General features: G+C 42.8%; 1 long non-coding RNA gene across 2 annotated transcripts; it reads right to left on the reverse strand.

Annotated features, from left to right (window-relative positions):
• Positions 1-2,184: 2,184 nt before the first annotated feature.
• On the reverse strand, positions 2,185-5,028 carry LOC144987380 (uncharacterized). Of its 2 annotated transcripts, XR_013651262.1 has the most exons (5): positions 4,836-5,028; positions 4,253-4,310; positions 4,049-4,110; positions 3,156-3,251; positions 2,185-2,661 (listed from the first exon to the last, which is right to left on the reverse strand). It is a non-coding gene; the product is annotated as an uncharacterized LOC144987380 (long non-coding RNA). The 2 variants fall into 2 exon arrangements; XR_013651261.1 differs by lacking the exon at positions 4,836-5,028 and having other exon boundaries at positions 2,520-2,661; positions 4,253-4,464.
• Between the last annotated feature and the right edge of the window lie 12,129 nt (positions 5,029-17,157).

Here is a 17,157-nt window from a genome sequence, read left to right on the forward strand (position 1 = left end):
CCATATATTCTCTTACGCATCCATATATTCTCTCTCTCACATTCATACATTCTTGCTCTCACAGTCATATATACTCTCTTTCGCATCCATATATTCTCTTACGCATCCATATATTCTCTCTCTCACATTCATACATTCTTGCTCTCACAGTCATATATACTCTCTTTCGCATACATATATTCTCACTTGCACATCCATATATTCTCTCTCTCGCATGCATATATATTAATTTACACATACATACATTCTCACTCTCATTGTCACTCTTAAAAAAGAATGTATGTATGTGAAAGACAAGTATATATGAACGTGTGAGGAAGAGTTTATATGTGTGTGTGAGAGAGGAGTATGCATGAAACGGAAGTGACTTTGGATGAAAAGGAAGGCACTTTGAATGAAAAGGAAGGCACTTTGCATGAAACGGAAGGCAGATGATTTCTCGTGCTCTGATTGGACGAGAGGCCGCCACCTCCCATTTTGAACAGACGCTAACACGAACCAATAAGAAGGCCATCGGAACCTTAAGAAATATTTTATCTTCACCTCAAGTGGTCACAAATCTGTCTGCATCTCTAGAGACACAAAGGAATGTCTCAAATACCAATAATGGTAATAGAAGTGCCACCGAAACAGAAAATCCGTATCCACCTTATTCCTAGCCCCCATGAGCCTTTGCGTGAATTATGGGCGACACTTCCTGTAGACGCTGGAACACGCATTTACATTAAAACAAATTCCTCTTGTTTTCGATCCATAACTACATATAAATGTGGGAAAACCAGCTGTCATTTCTTAAAAAAGGCAACGGTGAGGTGGAGATGAAATATTTGTTAAGGTTCCGATGGCTGCAGGACCCCCGTGGCTACTTCTTGCCGGTTCGTTTTTTTTTAAAATAAACTTTATTAACAATATCTTGCACATACAAAATACCAAACACAAAACTCCACTGTGTGCAAAATACAATCTTCACGTTCGCCATGAGAATGAACAAAAAAAACATAATGATAACCATGTAAAACAGGTTATGCAAAAAGAAAACAAAAATAATAAGGCAAAGGAATCTGTTAAAGTTTCAGGAGAGACCATGTTTCAACTGTTCTGACAGCTTTTTTGTTAGTGGAAGATTTAATACTGTTCACATACAAAACCATTTCTTTCTGAAAAACATAAAACACGTTTTTTTTGTTGGCATATTTACACTTGTGTATAAAGTATTTAGCCATAATTATAAGTAAATTAACTACATATATTTTTTCTGCATTAAGTCTTTCTTGTGTAAAATATCCAAAAATAATATGCTCGTAAAATAATCTATAATCTTCACATAGATGAGTTCTTATAAAATGTATCACATCTTTCCAAAATAGTTGAGTGAAAGAGCAAAACCAAAAAAAGATGAGGCACAGTTTCTGGTGAGGAATGACAGAATGAACAGTTTATGTCCAGATCTTTTTTAAACTTAGTAAAGAAATGTTTCACTGGATAAAATTTGTGAAGAATTTTGAAAGAAATTTCTTTGATTTTATTGGTGATGAAATACTTTTGTGGCAGGGTCCAAACCTTTTCCCACTGAATTCTACATCCAAAGCTGTTCCAGTATGAGATAACATACGGTTTTGTGGCAATCTCATTTTGAAACAGAGAACGGATACTTTGATTATTCCTGCTAGCTGAAAAACATACCTTTCCACACCACAAGTCTGTTAATTTGGGATTTCTTGCTGGTTCATGTTAGCGTCTGCACTGTAATCCCTAGCGAGTTGACTGAACTTAAAAATTATTGTGTAACAGATTACGCAACAGTTAAGTTATATTATTAAAACTTTTAAGTTAACATTTATTAAAATTCATATTGTCAGTTGGCTTACATTTGTATTATTTCATATAAAAAATATTAAGATTCCTCAACTTATAAAAGAGAGATTATTTACTTAAAGTTTTTAATATTTTCCAACTAAAAAACGCTTTAACTAACTATATTTTTATATTACTCAACTCATAAAATATGTAAAATTCACTCAAATGCTTTATAAATTCTTTAACTCATTAAATGTGTAGCATTGAAAATATTTAAAATTCTTCAGCTTAAAATGTATTCTAAACAGAGATATTGATACTGCCCCACTACATTTTAAAGGCTAACATTGATAAAAACCAACAAACGTGAAGGCCACACAATAGTGATTGCATAATACACTTTTTTTAATTGCTCTTTAAAAAAAAGCACAAATATCAAGAGGATGAAGAAACAATAAGTGCAATAAAACTGCATTATAAGAGTGCCACACAACATATTGACAAAAAGAGTTGGTTTTGTATTGTACGGCAGAAAAAGCAAATGATCACAACAAAACACATTAGTTACATAACACTTAAACCAACAAATAGTCCATTCTGGAAGACTCACTCAACGAAACATTCTTCAGCGTCAATAAATGTCCTTTCAGTGGTTTGCTGTCCTCAAGGCTCAAGACAGCATTCTGAATAAATATGAAGGCAAGTTCAAGTTTTTTGGGATGCTGTAGGTCCAGAGCATAGATGTCCCCGAAGAGTTAGAAGAGATTAGTCAGCCAGATGTGTGGGACCACTGACGGCAGCATCAGGAGCGTCACCACGACAACTGAGAAGATACCCACAGCAGTGTCTGTGAGGTCTGGTATTCTGGAAAATACAAAACAAAAAACACAGATGAGTTCAGACCCTCAAAGATATTCATCACACTAATGTCCAAAACTGACATTCCTGCCATCTGTCAATGGGAATCTTTTCATGCTAACATTCTGTTAGCTTTTAATCAACTGGCTATGATGTTTTAAGGACCAACTCCAATTAAAATTGTGTTTTTAAAAAGTTCTTTAGCATTTTTCTGAAGGAGGACATTTATAAAATAATTTAAGACTAAAGCTTCATTTTTCTTTATTCAAATAATGATGGATCAGGAGCAGAAAAAGGTAAACGAAAATGTTCCCACTCCTTCCAATCAGGAGTCCCTGATGTTAGCCTTTCATCTTCCATCTCATTTTTAAAACCATTTAAAAATATCACTCAGTTTACAAACTACAAACAATTGCCCTATTTATTATGTCACTCAATAAAATCTCAATCAATATTAAAGGATTAGTGAAAACCATTGACAGGGAGTCGTTTGCACTTACTGTACAGGTCTTGAAGAAGTTGGAGGCATCTTCATGCAGATAAACAGGAAGTGCAAGGAGGACAAGTGCCCGTCTCATGTTCACGTCACGCTGGTCCTAAAAGAATAAAAAGAAATATCCATTACCTTTGAAGCAAATGCAGAGCAAACACTTCCAATATTTATTTAAGGAACTTTAAGAAATAATAAAATGATACCTTTTCTAGATGTCTATTTCTAGTAAGAGGACAATACAGTGTTCATGGCATGATCCACTTCAGGTCAAAGACCCAAAGTCATTTTTAAGGCAAGTTACACCTTGGCTTCTTACAGCTGTTATCCGTTTTTGAATTATGCACATTAGAAATTCACCTGGAGGTCATAAATCCTAACCAAGCTGGCCAGTTCCTGTCTGTTTTGGTGGACTTAGTCTCAGAAAAGGGCAGCTTTAAGTTACACAAACATGTAAAAACTGCACAATTTCCTCTGACTGCATCTACTCTACATAAATCCATTTCAGATCTTGACAGATGAGTTTTCATGGTTTCAAATGATGGAATGGTGCTAATGCAACATCATTTTATTATTGTAATATACTGTCATAAAGACATGACAATATTCCAAAGTGTTTCCACATACATGGCAGTGGAAACACTTTGGAATATTTGCTATGTAGTACTGCAGTATTATATGTAGTACTGCATAGTGCCAAAGTAACAGAACACAACTTGCACCTCCATTCCATTGTGCCACCTTCAGCCTGCAATCTAAATATGTTTAGTTCAAATGTAAATAATTTCAGCTCTATTTAGACCTTTGGCTAGTTAAAATGTGCATAAATGTTTCCATGCTGCCGTATAAATCTAATAATGGTAATAGTTCAGGATGAATGTATTAAATAAGTATAAAACTCACCCACTGACACCTCTTTTCTGGTGAAATGGTGACTTTCTGGTGAACTTTCTGAAGTTCAGTATCTGAAAAAGTCCAAAAGAGATTTTTCAATGTTAAAAAATGTTTCAATTATATTCTGATCAAAAAACATTTATTGCACTACACAACCTATTGCATTTTTTGTTTTTTTAAAATAGCTCTAGACAAATAACTGAGACAAGTTACCTCGCTGGCCTTGGCGTCTACCTGGAGGTGAAACACTGAACACTCTGTAGTTCGGTACCTGAACACAACACGAGCACGTTGATTAATTTATTTTTACAAAAACCTTTTTTATAACGGAGATCAGTGATTTATAAAAGCTTAAAGCTGCATTCAAAACCCAATGCTTCCATGTAGCAACCAGGCTTAAAACTGTTGGCGGTAGCTCCTCCCACACAACCGTTAGAGGCTTTGAGTGACATTTTTGGACAAATGTCCAGCAGCAAACTTTAGCCACAGACAGAGGCCTCCAACGCGAATTTCACACGCGGATCATGTTTAGTGTGATTGCAGCATAACAGATCATTTCTACCTCTGAAAAAAAAAAACCTCATCACTGTCGTAACTTACGGGCAGAAATGCATTTGGGTTTGGCTCGCCATACGTCTGCTAATATGACAAACTAATCATGTATGCATTGCCACATTACATTAAGCTCTAAAACAATCGTAACACACATATGTTTAAACAACAGTAAACCACATTTACGGTAGTATAAGAGCATTCTTAAAGCATTCATTCAAAATAAACCATGAACGATACTTACCAAATTAAATCAGGGCTGAAGACAAGACGGCACCATCAGCGATGAGGCGGATGGAAAAAAAAACCCGAGGTTGGGGCGTCTTGAAGCGGGACGAAATCGCAACGCTTTGCAGAAAAATAAAATGCTCGACTTTCAATTTCAAACGTCGCATACTCGCATTCGGCAAATCCAACATGGCCACCTGAGCTAACGTAGAGAAAACGAAAGACCCTCCCACCAGTACGTGATGACGTCATGACGCTACTTCAGGGATCTTAAAATTTTTGAGTGCTAGATACAAATAAGCTTTAAAATATTTAGCACTGTTAAGTTAAATTTGAAAAAATCTTGATAGAGCTTAATACTTTATAGTTGAATCAACTACAAAATGACATTTAAGTTGTGTAACCTTAATAGTTATGAGTCAGTACAAGTGATAGGGTTTAGAGTGTGTTCAAAATGGGAGGTGGCGGCCTCTCGTCCAATCAGAGCACGAGAAATCATCTGCCTTCCGTTTCATGCAAAGTGCCTTCCTTTTCATTCAAAGTGCCTTCCTTTTCATCCAAAGTCACTTCCGTTTCATGCATACTCCTCTCTCACACACACATATAAACTCTTCCTCACACGTTCATATATACTTGTCTTTCACATACATACATTCTTTTTTAAGAGTGACAATGAGAGTGAGAATGTATGTATGTGTAAATTAATATATATGCATGCGAGAGAGAGAATATATGAATGTGCAAGTGAGAATATATGTATGCGAAAGAGAGTATATATGACTGTGAGAGCAAGAATGTATGAATGTGAGAGAGAGAATATATGGATGCGTAAGAGAATATATGGATGCGAAAGAGAGTATATATGACTGTGAGAGCAAGAATGTATGAATGTGAGAGAGAGAATATATGGATGCGTAAGAGAATATATGGATGCGAAAGAGAGTATATATGACTGTGAGAGCAAGAATGTATGAATGTGAATGGTTCAGAATAAATAATGTCTTATACGGCCCCTCATACAACACTCCTGTAGGAGCAGATGCATTGATGACAGGATCCAAAGTCACTGGTCGACGGGACAATGCGTCTGCATTCCTGTGACTGAGACCATCTTTGTGAACCATGGTCCAGTTGAAGGGATCTAGTTCCAAAACCCATCTGCCTCTTTTTCCTGAAGGGTCATGATCCAGTGCCATTTTCCTGAGCCCCAGTAGGGGGTGGTGGTCCGTAACGATAGTAAATTCTGAGAGACCAACATAATGTTTGAACTCTCGGACTGCCCACACCACAGCCCAGAGCTCCCTATAAAAGGTGGTACACCTTTTCTGGGCAGCTATGAGGGCCTGGCTGGCATAGGCTACCACTCGTTCAAGTCCATCCACTACCTGTGCCAGCACTGAACCCATGGAGTTCTTAGATGCATCCGTGTAGATTTTGAATGGCAATGTAAAGTTGGGTAATGTCACTACAGGTGCAGATGTAAGCACCTGTTTCAAATACGTGAAAGCAGCCTCACACTCAGGCGTCCAGTCAAATGCAACATTCTTGCCAGCCAATCTATTCAGTGGAGCCGCATACTCAGAAAAGTTTCGGACAAACCGCCTGTAATAAGAACACAAACCGACAAAAGCTCTCACCTCTGAGGGAGTGCGAGGCGTCGGCCAGTTCTTTACCTTGTCTGTGTTGCAAGGATCCGGCTGGAGGCCATTTTGAGAGACAAGATGGCCCTGGAAAACCACATGGTTTCTGGCAAAGTGACATCTCTTGGGGTTCAGTCTCAGACCTGCCCCCTGTATTCTAGATAGAACCTCGTTCAGGTGTTGCAAGTGGTCTTCAAACGTACGGCTGTAAATCAATATGTCATCTAGATATACCATGCAGATGTGCCAGGGCAGACCCCTCAGCACCAGTTCCATCATGCGCTGAAAGGTGGCCGGTGAATTGGTCAGGCCCATGGGCATGGCTCTCCACTGATAGTGGCCCCTGCCTGTCGTGAAGGCCGTCTTTTCCCTGTCCTCCTCGGCCACCTCAACCTGCCAGTAGCCATTTGAAAAGTCCAGTGTAGTAAACCAGGACGAACCAGCCAGAGCGTCAAGGCTATCATCAACTCGAGGTAGATGGTGCGAGTCTTTGATTGTCACCGAATCGAGGTGGCGATAATCAACACAAAATCTCCACTGCCCTCCTTTTTTTCTAACGAGTACCACTGGAGATGCCCATGGGCTGCAACTCTCCTCCACCAGCCCATCTGCCAGCAACCCAGCCACCTGACGTTCTATCTCCAGCTGTTTACCTGGAGAAGCCCTGTATGCTCGTTGTTTAACAGGGGGGTGGTTGCCTGTCTGGATGCGATGTTTAACCAGTGTGCACCTGCCTGTAGGTTTATCAGGTGCGCTGAAAACAGTACAAAACCTCTCTAGTAGCGCAGATAATTTTCTTTTCTGCTGCTCACTAATAGGGGACTCCTCTAGGGTGACAGGCAGGGCTGGGGGTCGGACCTGGATAGTGTTCACATCAGGGGAGGAGAGAGATGGTGTAACGTCAACTACATCTAGTGGGTATAGCTCACCCAAATGTAGTCCCTGTTTCAGTTCCATTGCTGTCCCCTTAGGATTAAGGACCCGGGCCACGGTGACTCTGTCTTTAACTGTTGTCACCGCATGAGCCACCACCAGTCCGGTTGTGTCAGGCACATTAGGCTCAAGATAGCCCTCGAAATCCCGATTCAACAGGTCTGCACCTGCCACCAAAGACACAGTCACAGGAACCAAAGCCTCACTCAGGGGTGGAATTGACCTGCTTTCTGCCACTGACACATTGCAACATATAGGAGCTAATTCTCCCCCTCGCAGCAGGGGAACGCTGACATCCCATAATTGGAGCACCCCACGACCCAGATCTAGCAATCAGAATCAGAATCAGAATCAGAAATACTTTATTGATCCCACACGTGGGAAATTTGTTCGTTACCATAACAACTGACAGGAAAAAAAAAGTAAGAATAATATTAATAAAAATAAAAAAAGAGAACAAGGAAAATGTGGTATAATTTAAAGAGCTATTTACAAAACAGTGCAGGTAAAGAGATGTGCAAAAGAAATGTGCAAAATAAAGAAAAGAGAAAAAAAAAATTAAAAAAAATGGATGCATGGTGTTTAGTCAAGAAATCCAGACCCAGCAACACGGCCTGTGTGGACTCGCGCAGCACAAAGAAGGTGTGCTGCCAACAGGTGGGGCCTAAGCGAAAACTCACTGTGATGGTGCCTAAGGTGTCCAGCATCTGTCCGTTTACTGCGCGTGATTCAACGTAGTTCTTTCTGAGGGGTCGGCTCCGTAGGGCAGGAACAGACATTTGAAAGTCTGTGCTAATCAATGACACAGAGGCACCTGAGTTAACTAAAATAGAGACCTCTGTATTCTCAACCACCACTCTAATGTAAGAGGTGGGGTGATCCTCATTTGACTCAGAGTCAAGCCCATGTGTGTTAAAGTCCTGATCGGAGGGGCCCCTGACAGATGGAGCTGGCGTCTGGGCCTCAACACCAGCTACTGGTAGTTTCCCTGCTGGGTGCTGTCAGCTCCTCCGCCTGGTGGTAGGAAACGCACACTGTGGTTCCTGTGCTCCCCTTCCCGTGGAGCACGCCATCCGGGGCTGGGGCTTCGATCTCCAGACTGCCTGCGGCTGAACGCCGCCCTTGAACCTTACTGCCGGCCGGCGGGGTGGGGGTCCGGAGAGCGACCCCGATATCCATCCCAGGGTGCTCTCACTTGACACCCCCTTTCTCCACAAGTGCAGGCACAACGGCCGCGCGGGGAAAAACGGGGCCGCTGTTCTCTCTTCTCCGAAACATATTCCCTCAGTCTTTTGTTTTCACTGTGCAATTCCTTCATTTCAGTTCTCATGTTGCACATCTCATCCGTTAATCTGTCCAAAACTTTCCGAAGACCGTCTGTGACTGACACAGATTGCACAGGTAATCCTGTCTCCTTCGCGTGCGCACCGCTGTGAGTACTCACACAGTCCCTCTGTAGAGCTTCTCTGGCGTTCTCGCATCTTTCAGCGATGATCAGGGCTTCTTCCACGTCCGTGGCCCCCTGCTCCAGGCACTTGGCTGTCTGAGCGGGATCCAGACCCGTGAGGAAGCGTCTGAATATTTCCACTCTCTGCGCCGCTGACTCGTACTCCGGGAACGCCTCTGCAACCAGCCGGCGCACATCGGCCGCGTAAACCTCCAAGGTTTCACCGGGAGCCCGGGTCCGAGCAGACAGGCTGGCTCTGAAGCTATCCATAAATTGTCTCTGTCCGAACGCAGCGCCAAGTCTCTCTTTGGCGGCATTGTAATCAGATTTAATCACATCGGGAAGGCTGTCCCACAAGAGGAAAGCAGACTTGCTCAGACGCGTCGGGAGGATTCGGGCCAGCTCCTCGTCGCCGCGACAGCCGTCACCCACCATGGCTCTGACTGCAACCTCCAGTTGTCTCACCCAGCCAAGGAACCCCTGGCTCCCGTCGCCGGTGAATGGGGCGGGCAGATCCACTTTGAAATCACGGAAGGGAGAATCGGCGAATCGGTGCATGCTGGGCTTGAAGGGATCCTCGTCTCCACGCCACATGTTACTGGCGGGAACTTTTCGAGCTGCACTAGCTAGGTTAGCAGGAGATGGGAGCTGAATGAATGAATGACGCATCCAGCGGAGTTCAGAAAACTTTAAGTAACTTGCCAACACCGCTGCCACCAGTGTAACCGAGCGATGGGGGAGGTTCAATAATCAGTCACTCTGTGGTCATAAACGACACGGGACAACAGGTCCGCCATTTAGTGGATCCGCTCACCACCTCTTTATTCTTCTTCTTCAACTTCCAAATTTCCAAATTCTCTGAACTTGCCACGCCCCCTGGTCTCTAGGGTAACCCGGGAGGGACACACCTCTCCCAAAATAAAAGATCCAGGAAGTTGGTTACACTGCCATGACCAATGTTACTGCTTCCAGAAGCTCATAATAATAAACATCGTGACGCCATTCTGTTCCATATATTATATTTATATATATAATGTCTATATATATATATATAGATAGATAGATAGATAGATAGATAGATAGATAGATAGATAGATAGATAGATAGATAGATAGATAGATAGATAGATAGATAGATAGATAGATAGATAGATACATATATACATATATATATATATATATATATACATATATATATAGATAGATACATCATTTGTTGTTGTTAAAGAGGGGAAACAGTCCGCATTGAAAGCTCAAACTTGAATGAAAATGCATTGTTGCAGGACTTCTTACAAAAAAAATTTATTTCAAAGAATTTTTAAAAAGATTTTCTAAACATTTAGAAGTTTTAGACCTCTTTGACATGTAATTTAAATTATTTAGAAAAACCCCAAAATAAGTTTATTAATAATAATAATAAAATAAATATTCAAAAGAAGTCCAAAAGTGAACAATAGATTTACCCTAAAAAAACAAAAACAACAACAACAAAGAAAAACAATAGATTTATACTGATTCATGTTAGTGATCAGTTCGTGTAACACAGATGTTATGGTGACGGGTTTCAAGCAAACAGTCTGGCCTCTTATTAAAATCTGTTTCCACAAAATGTTTTGAACATATCCAGACTGTAATACTAATTGGTAACCACAGTGATCTATCTGGGTTAGCTCTTTTTATTGCTAAGATACACTTTTTCCTTATGTCTGAATCCATTGGAAATCTGCAAGAAAAGTTCAGTCACTGAGTCAGAAATGTATAAATCTATATTACTATAATAGCCTAGTATGCAGGTTTAGCAAAATAAAATGTACATTTATGTCGACAGCAAATTACACATACATCATGCAGCATGTTGATAACAGCCCGGCAGCATCATGCATGTCAACATGTGTATGATTAATGAAGCCCCTGAAGCATTAAAAGAAAAAAATTATAGCACTTACCTGTGAAATGATATACCTTCCTCCTTTGTGGACTAATTTCTCTGATTTTGGCAGTTGAAACCCGCACAATGAACTGGTATTATGCAAAAAATGTGTTCACATGCATTCACTGCAGCAGTAACTTGACCGCACCAAGATGGCGGTGCTCTCCTCCCATGAGGAACCACGTGATGTCTCCTCTAGTGACATAACTCATTGGGTGTGACACTGTGTGCTTGATTTGAAAACAGCTGTAAAATTGTTAACAAAAAATAACATTTGTTCTCATCTTTAATGATTAAATTACTGTTTCCTTTTTTATGGTTTTGATTGACATATGTTAAAATAAACAACAGGGAGGGGTACTGGTAACCATAGCAACTTAGTGACAGGAACAATTTGTGATGCAAAACCATCATAACTGTGGAATAGACATAATTGAATAATATTGAGTCCATTTCAGCTAAAGAGCATTGCTGTGTTTCTGTTGCAGTTCCTGCAAAAATCAAAGTGTTGCACGCTGACAGAGTTGGTCCATCATCTGTAAAAGTGTAACATTGACAATAAATGATCTCTGTTGAAGAGAAGCTGCTGATCATTTCTTCCAATAGTGTCATTTGTCATAGAGGCTCTGTCATAGAGCAGCAGAAGTCACAGCAGAGCAGCAGAGAGGTCAAAACAATCATGAAGAAAGTGAAAAATCTCCTGCTTCATTTCTGTCTGACAGCAGAGTTATCAGAGTTCTGTCAACCTGTGGAGCTTCTTCTATCAGAACCAAAGGTGTCACATGAAAGAGTTTGGTCAGAAACACAACAAAGTCACTAAAAACAACACTATTTCTCCCCCAGAACCTGTCCTGAGAGTGTCTCCATGGTGGTTGAGTCCTGGAGCCTCAGTGACTCTGAGCTGTGAGGTTGAACATGTGTCTGCAGGATGGAGCTTCTACTGGTATAAAGCTGTTCCTGATCTATCACACAAGTCTGGCTCTTACAGCTATGAGCTGCTGCCTGCTAGCTCCAATGGGACTGCAGACAACTCCTACATCATTCATGGACAGACACACACAGCAGGATATGTGTGCAGAGCTGGAAGAGGAGAGCCACACTTCTACACTCTTTACAGTCAGCCTCACTTTGTCTGGTCTGGAGGTCAGACTTCTGATTGTTGATTCATTTCTGTCAACACTGAATGATTTCTCTTCACATTTCTAATGCTGTCAGATTCTGCTCTTTAGTTTGCTTGTTTCCACTTATTGCTAACAGTCAACTGTCATTCAAAATGCTGTAAACAAATGTTTATTTTTTATTTGCATAGAGCCATTCTAACTCCAAGCCATTGAATGAAAATCCATTGAAACATTTGTTTTTGTGTCTCTTTGCTCTCCAAATGAAGCTAAAGTGTGCTGATCTTCATCCTGTTTGTTTTCAGATCTTCATCCATCAGCGTCTCTCTCAGTGAGTCCTGACAGAGTCCAACACTTCACCTCTGACTCTGTCTCACTGAGCTGTGAGGGAAACTCTGCTGAGTGGAGAGTCAGCAGGTTTCTGCTTCCTGACTTCCTGTCATTCTGTTCTGACTGGGGAACAATGAATGGATCAACATGTCATGTTCAGAAGATCCAGTCCAGTAATGCAGTGTACTGGTGTGAGTCTGGATCAGCATTCAGCAACGCAGTCAACATCACTGGACACTGTGAGTGGAAACATGTTTGGATTCCTATTTTTAGCTTGACTTTCATCATTGGATTGATTTGAAACACATGCAGAAGTTGAAGATGGATTTAGATGATCAACTGGATGTCAAAGCAGAATGAAGCAGACGTCAAACATGTTGGGATCATATGTGATGAAGATGAATGTTGATGTTTCCAGATGATGATGAGCTTCTCCTGGTTGGCAGTAACATGTCAGCAAATCTTTCCAGTTGTTCTCAGCATGAACAATAACAGCAGCATTTAGTTCATGAATGTGTCCACTAAGGTTGATTCTAATCCATGATGTGTTCCAGCATCCAGACCTGACAGCTCCTCATTTCCTGTCTTGGTTGTTGGACCAGTTTGTGTCTTTTTACTGATGATTTTCCCACTGATGTTTTATTTCTGCAAAAAGTCAAAAGGTGATAAATGTTCCTTTAAAATCTCATTGATGACAATATGATTGATACTGTTTTGCAGTGATGCTGTTGACTTTACAAACATGTGATGTTGTCATTTACAGATTCAAGCTCCATCAGGTTGGTACTTTTTAGCTTTTATTGATTGATGTCTGTGTTCATTTAGTTATTGATTTCTTTCTTCTCAGCAGGTCTAATGAACAAAATCAGAATTGTGTTCCAGATGAGATTGATGCTCAACACAACACATATGCCTCTCTGCTCCATGGTCAGCTTGAAATCTGACTTCTTATTTTTCATGAAGAAATCATTGAATGAACATGTTTGAAAAGTTTGTATGAAATTTCTAAATTCATTTTCTTCTGGTTTGTATTTGAAGGTGATGTTGCTCTTTATGAGTCACTCAGAGGCCTTGAAGACCCAGAAAATAATCCAGATTATGCCAACATAGGTAATCTGAGGGGATTTTTTGGTTGATGTGAAACAAATAATCATAAAAAAAATACATGTGCATTATTTCTACAGTATTGCAACAGTTCAGTTTGTCTAAGGTCAGAAAGTGACTTTAGAAAATCTGTCAGCATGAGACATTTGAAAAATGAAAACATGTTCCTGCACCAAAGTATATGGTGAGAAAGTCATGTGACCTGAAATAATGATGCAGATGTCAATAATCCGGTGTAAAAATGGAAATATGTTTTCTAGCAGATGAATTCTGCTGCGTCACATCAGCTGATCTGTGAAACATTCCTGAGAAAAGTCAGAAATTTTTCAACAGAACAGAAGAATGAGACTAATGCTGGTGTTCTGTGGAACCAGTGATGGTCATATTTTGCAGCATTCTTAGGGAAACACATGTCAGGTGTTCTGTTGTTGCAGCTGCACGACCTTCAATGTTTAATTCTTTACTATTCCTTCCTCACAATGAAAAATCAGTGAAGAAGAAGTTTTTGATTTTTGAAGCATCAATTCAACCAGGAATCAACAGAACACAGTCACATAAAGAGTGAAGAGGCCTGAAAGACTAAAAATCATGAGAAAGTGTCTCCCTTAGGTCACAAAAAGGGCAGCGGTCAGAAACGGTGGTTGAGAACAAAGATAAAGCAGTTCCAAATAACAGCCCCATGTCAGATCCTCCATTGGAGGTCACCAGTTCTCTTCAGTTTAGGAGCTTTTTAAAGAACTCTCCACTGCGGTCCATCCTCCCCTCCTCTCAGTCTTTCAGTCCATGCACTGGAAAGATGGTTCTGCAGCTTAGTCCTGTTCAAAGCTTTCACTCGGTTAATATACAACGTCCTCCTGTCTGCACAGTGAAGACAGCTGTTCCAGGGTCAGAACTACAGAGCTGTAAAATGAATGTCAACTGAAGTCCAGGGGTGGTTTCATCCCAAATCCCCAACCAAAGATATAAGGCTCATTTAAGAGCCAAAACAGAGAGGGAGAGGTTTTTATTTATTTCACAACACTCAAACGGTGCAGAGACTTAAAAACACTCTCATAAAAAGAAGGTAACCTACGTAAATCTAAAAGTTTAGTGTCCATCAAAAACAGAGAATCATCCAGCCTTAGACCACTCACATGCTTCAAGACAGCATTTTGTTGTCTGCTATCAATTCACAATAATTTAAATAAAGAAATACTCAGAAATGTAGTTTTAATCTGAATTTCCTTCATAAATGTCCTCTATCATGAGAAAAATGCTACAAGAACATTTTAAAACACCAAGAAGGAGAAGCATGTTTTCTATGAGACTCAAAGGTTTAAGCAACACAAGTTAGAAGATTCACAAAGACTCTCAGAATCCATGAGATCTTCCTCTGGAGGAAGAGGATGAAGATCATAGATGGACTTTGATGTTTTCTGCTGCTTTTGTTTGACTCGCGCAGCTTCTGCTCTCAGACTGACATTCTTCAGGTCTTTGATGAGGATTTTCTTCTGGTTGAACTTGACTTTGGTGGAACTGATGGATTCCTAGTTTGAATGCTGCCAGTGCTTTACTGTCTAACACAGGGGTGTCCAAACTATGGCCCGCGGGTCTGTTTTTATTGGCCCGCAGCAAATTTTGAAAATATAAATGAATATAGCCCGCAAATGGCGTGCAACTCTGTTGCACTTCTCAGTTTCAACACTAGGTGGAGTCGATCACAGAAAGGTGCTTCTCCACTAAACAAAATTAAGCAAAGAAGAATATTTATGAGTTACCAGAAATGGTAGCACCGAAGAAACGCAAGATAGCAAGTGAATGTAGAAGATTTTATACACGGTGGGAAAATGAATATTTCTTTAAGGCAGTGCTTCTCAAATAGTGGGGCGCGCCCGAAGCGATGCCAGGGGGGGGGCATGGGTGGCGGTTTTAGGCACAGGTAATACGGGCAATTGTCCGGTGCGCAAATTTAAAGTGGGGGTGGCGGTGACAGCTGAAACCTTTGAATCCCCGTCCCTACAGCTGCTCCCGTCTGTGTCACACACGGCTGCGCGAGTGAGAACGAAAGGGGAGGGGTGGTGTGGGCTCTGTCTGCCAGGTGAATCGGGGCACGCGGACCACTGCTACCACTGCCTGTTGCCCAACACCAGGATCACCGTGTGCCTTTAGATTCTTCAGCTCATGCTAATAATGTCATTCTTTATGAACTATTGATTTTTTTTGTTCATAGATGCATATTTTGTCACAGAGTGTAATTGTAAAATGAAGCTTTTTAAATTGTGTGTGTTTAATGTTAAAATTGTCCTTGTTGGTCACCCATAAGTGTTACGGTTTCAGTTCCTTTGTGTTTTGTTCGTGGATTTCCTGTTTTATTTTGAAGTATTTCCTGTTTGGTCGTTGTTTCGAGTTTTACCTTGCCCCATCAGTCCTGAGTGTTTCCACCTGTGTCTTGTTGCCTTGTATGTATTTAAGTCCTGTCTTTCCCTTCCTCATGTGCTGGTCCATATTGTATTCTTCCCCGGTTTTCGAGCTTGGTGCATTTTTAGTGTTTCGAGTTTCTAGCCTGCCGTATGCAGTGGTTTTGGTTTTGTCTTTAGTTTTGTTATTAAACCCCGTTCCCCTGCAACCTCCTGCCTCCTCTCCTCTCTGCGCCTGGGTACTTCCCTTTCCCCCCGTGACATTATGGACCAGCCATACCAGTACCCAGTAGAGGGGACCTGTCTCTGGTGGACCTCTGGCTCTTCCCAGGTCTACAGGGAATTCAAGGGGAGTCGCCTGGCCGTAAGGGGGGGTCGACCACGTCACCGCCGCCCTCACCGCAAGCCCTCCCCAAACTCCTGGATGGAGCTGGACATTCTCCAGCCACGGGCCTTCCTGGACCCTCTGGACCAGGACCTGTGGCTGTGGGAGGACCCTTACCTGGAGGAGGTGGGGGTCGAGCCCCAGTGGACTTTGGAGGGTCAGCTCCCAGCCTCCTTCTTCAATGGGAGTCGACTGGCTGTAAGAGGGGGCCGCCGTCATCGCCGCCGCCCTTCTCAACGTCCCACCCTGGTCTCGGAGGTGAACCCGGAGGCACCCCGTCCCGTTCCGGCTCCTAGGAGGGTCCCGGAGGCACCCCGTCACGTTCCGGCTCCTAGGAGGGTCCCGGAGGCACCCCGTCCCGTTCCGGCTCCTAGGAGGGTCCCGGAGGCACCCCGTCCCGATCCGGCTCCTAGGAGGGTCCCGGAGGCACCCCGTCCCGATCCGGCTCCTAGGAGGGTCCCGGAGACACCCCGTCCTGTTGCGGCTCCTAGGAGGGTCCCGGACGCACCCCGTCCCGTTGCGGCTCCTAGGAGGGTCCCGGACGCACCCCGTCCCGTTGCGGCTCCTAGGAGGGTCCCGGACGCACCCCGTCCCGTTGCGGCTCCTAGGAGGGTCCCGGACGCACCCCGTCCCGTTGCGGCTCCTAGGAGGGTCCCGGACGCACCCCGTCCCGTTCCGGCTCCGAGGACTGTGCTGGGCCCACCACGACCTGTTCCGGCTCCGAGGAGGTTGCTGGACGCAACTCCTCCAGTTCCGGCTCCTAGGAGGGTTTCGGTCGCACCACGACCCGTTCCGGCTCCGAGGAGGTTGCTGGACGCAACTCCTCCAGTTCCTGCTCTGAGGAGGGTGTCGGACCGTCCACGACCGGTTCCGGCTCCGAGGAGGTTGCTGGACGCCACCCCTTCCGTTCCTGCTCTGAGGAGGGTGTCGGACCGTCCACGACCGGTTCCGGCTCCGAGGAGGTTGCTGGACGCCACCCCTTCCGTTCCTGCCGCGGACCCCGAACCCGAGCCGCCTGCCGCGGACCCCGAACCCGAGCCGCCTGCCGCGGATCCC

This window comes from Oryzias latipes, chromosome 18 (assembly GCF_053564925.1).
Source record: "Oryzias latipes strain Hd-rR chromosome 18, Olatipes_Hd-rR_3.1".
NCBI classification, from domain to species: domain Eukaryota; kingdom Metazoa; phylum Chordata; class Actinopteri; order Beloniformes; family Adrianichthyidae; genus Oryzias; species Oryzias latipes.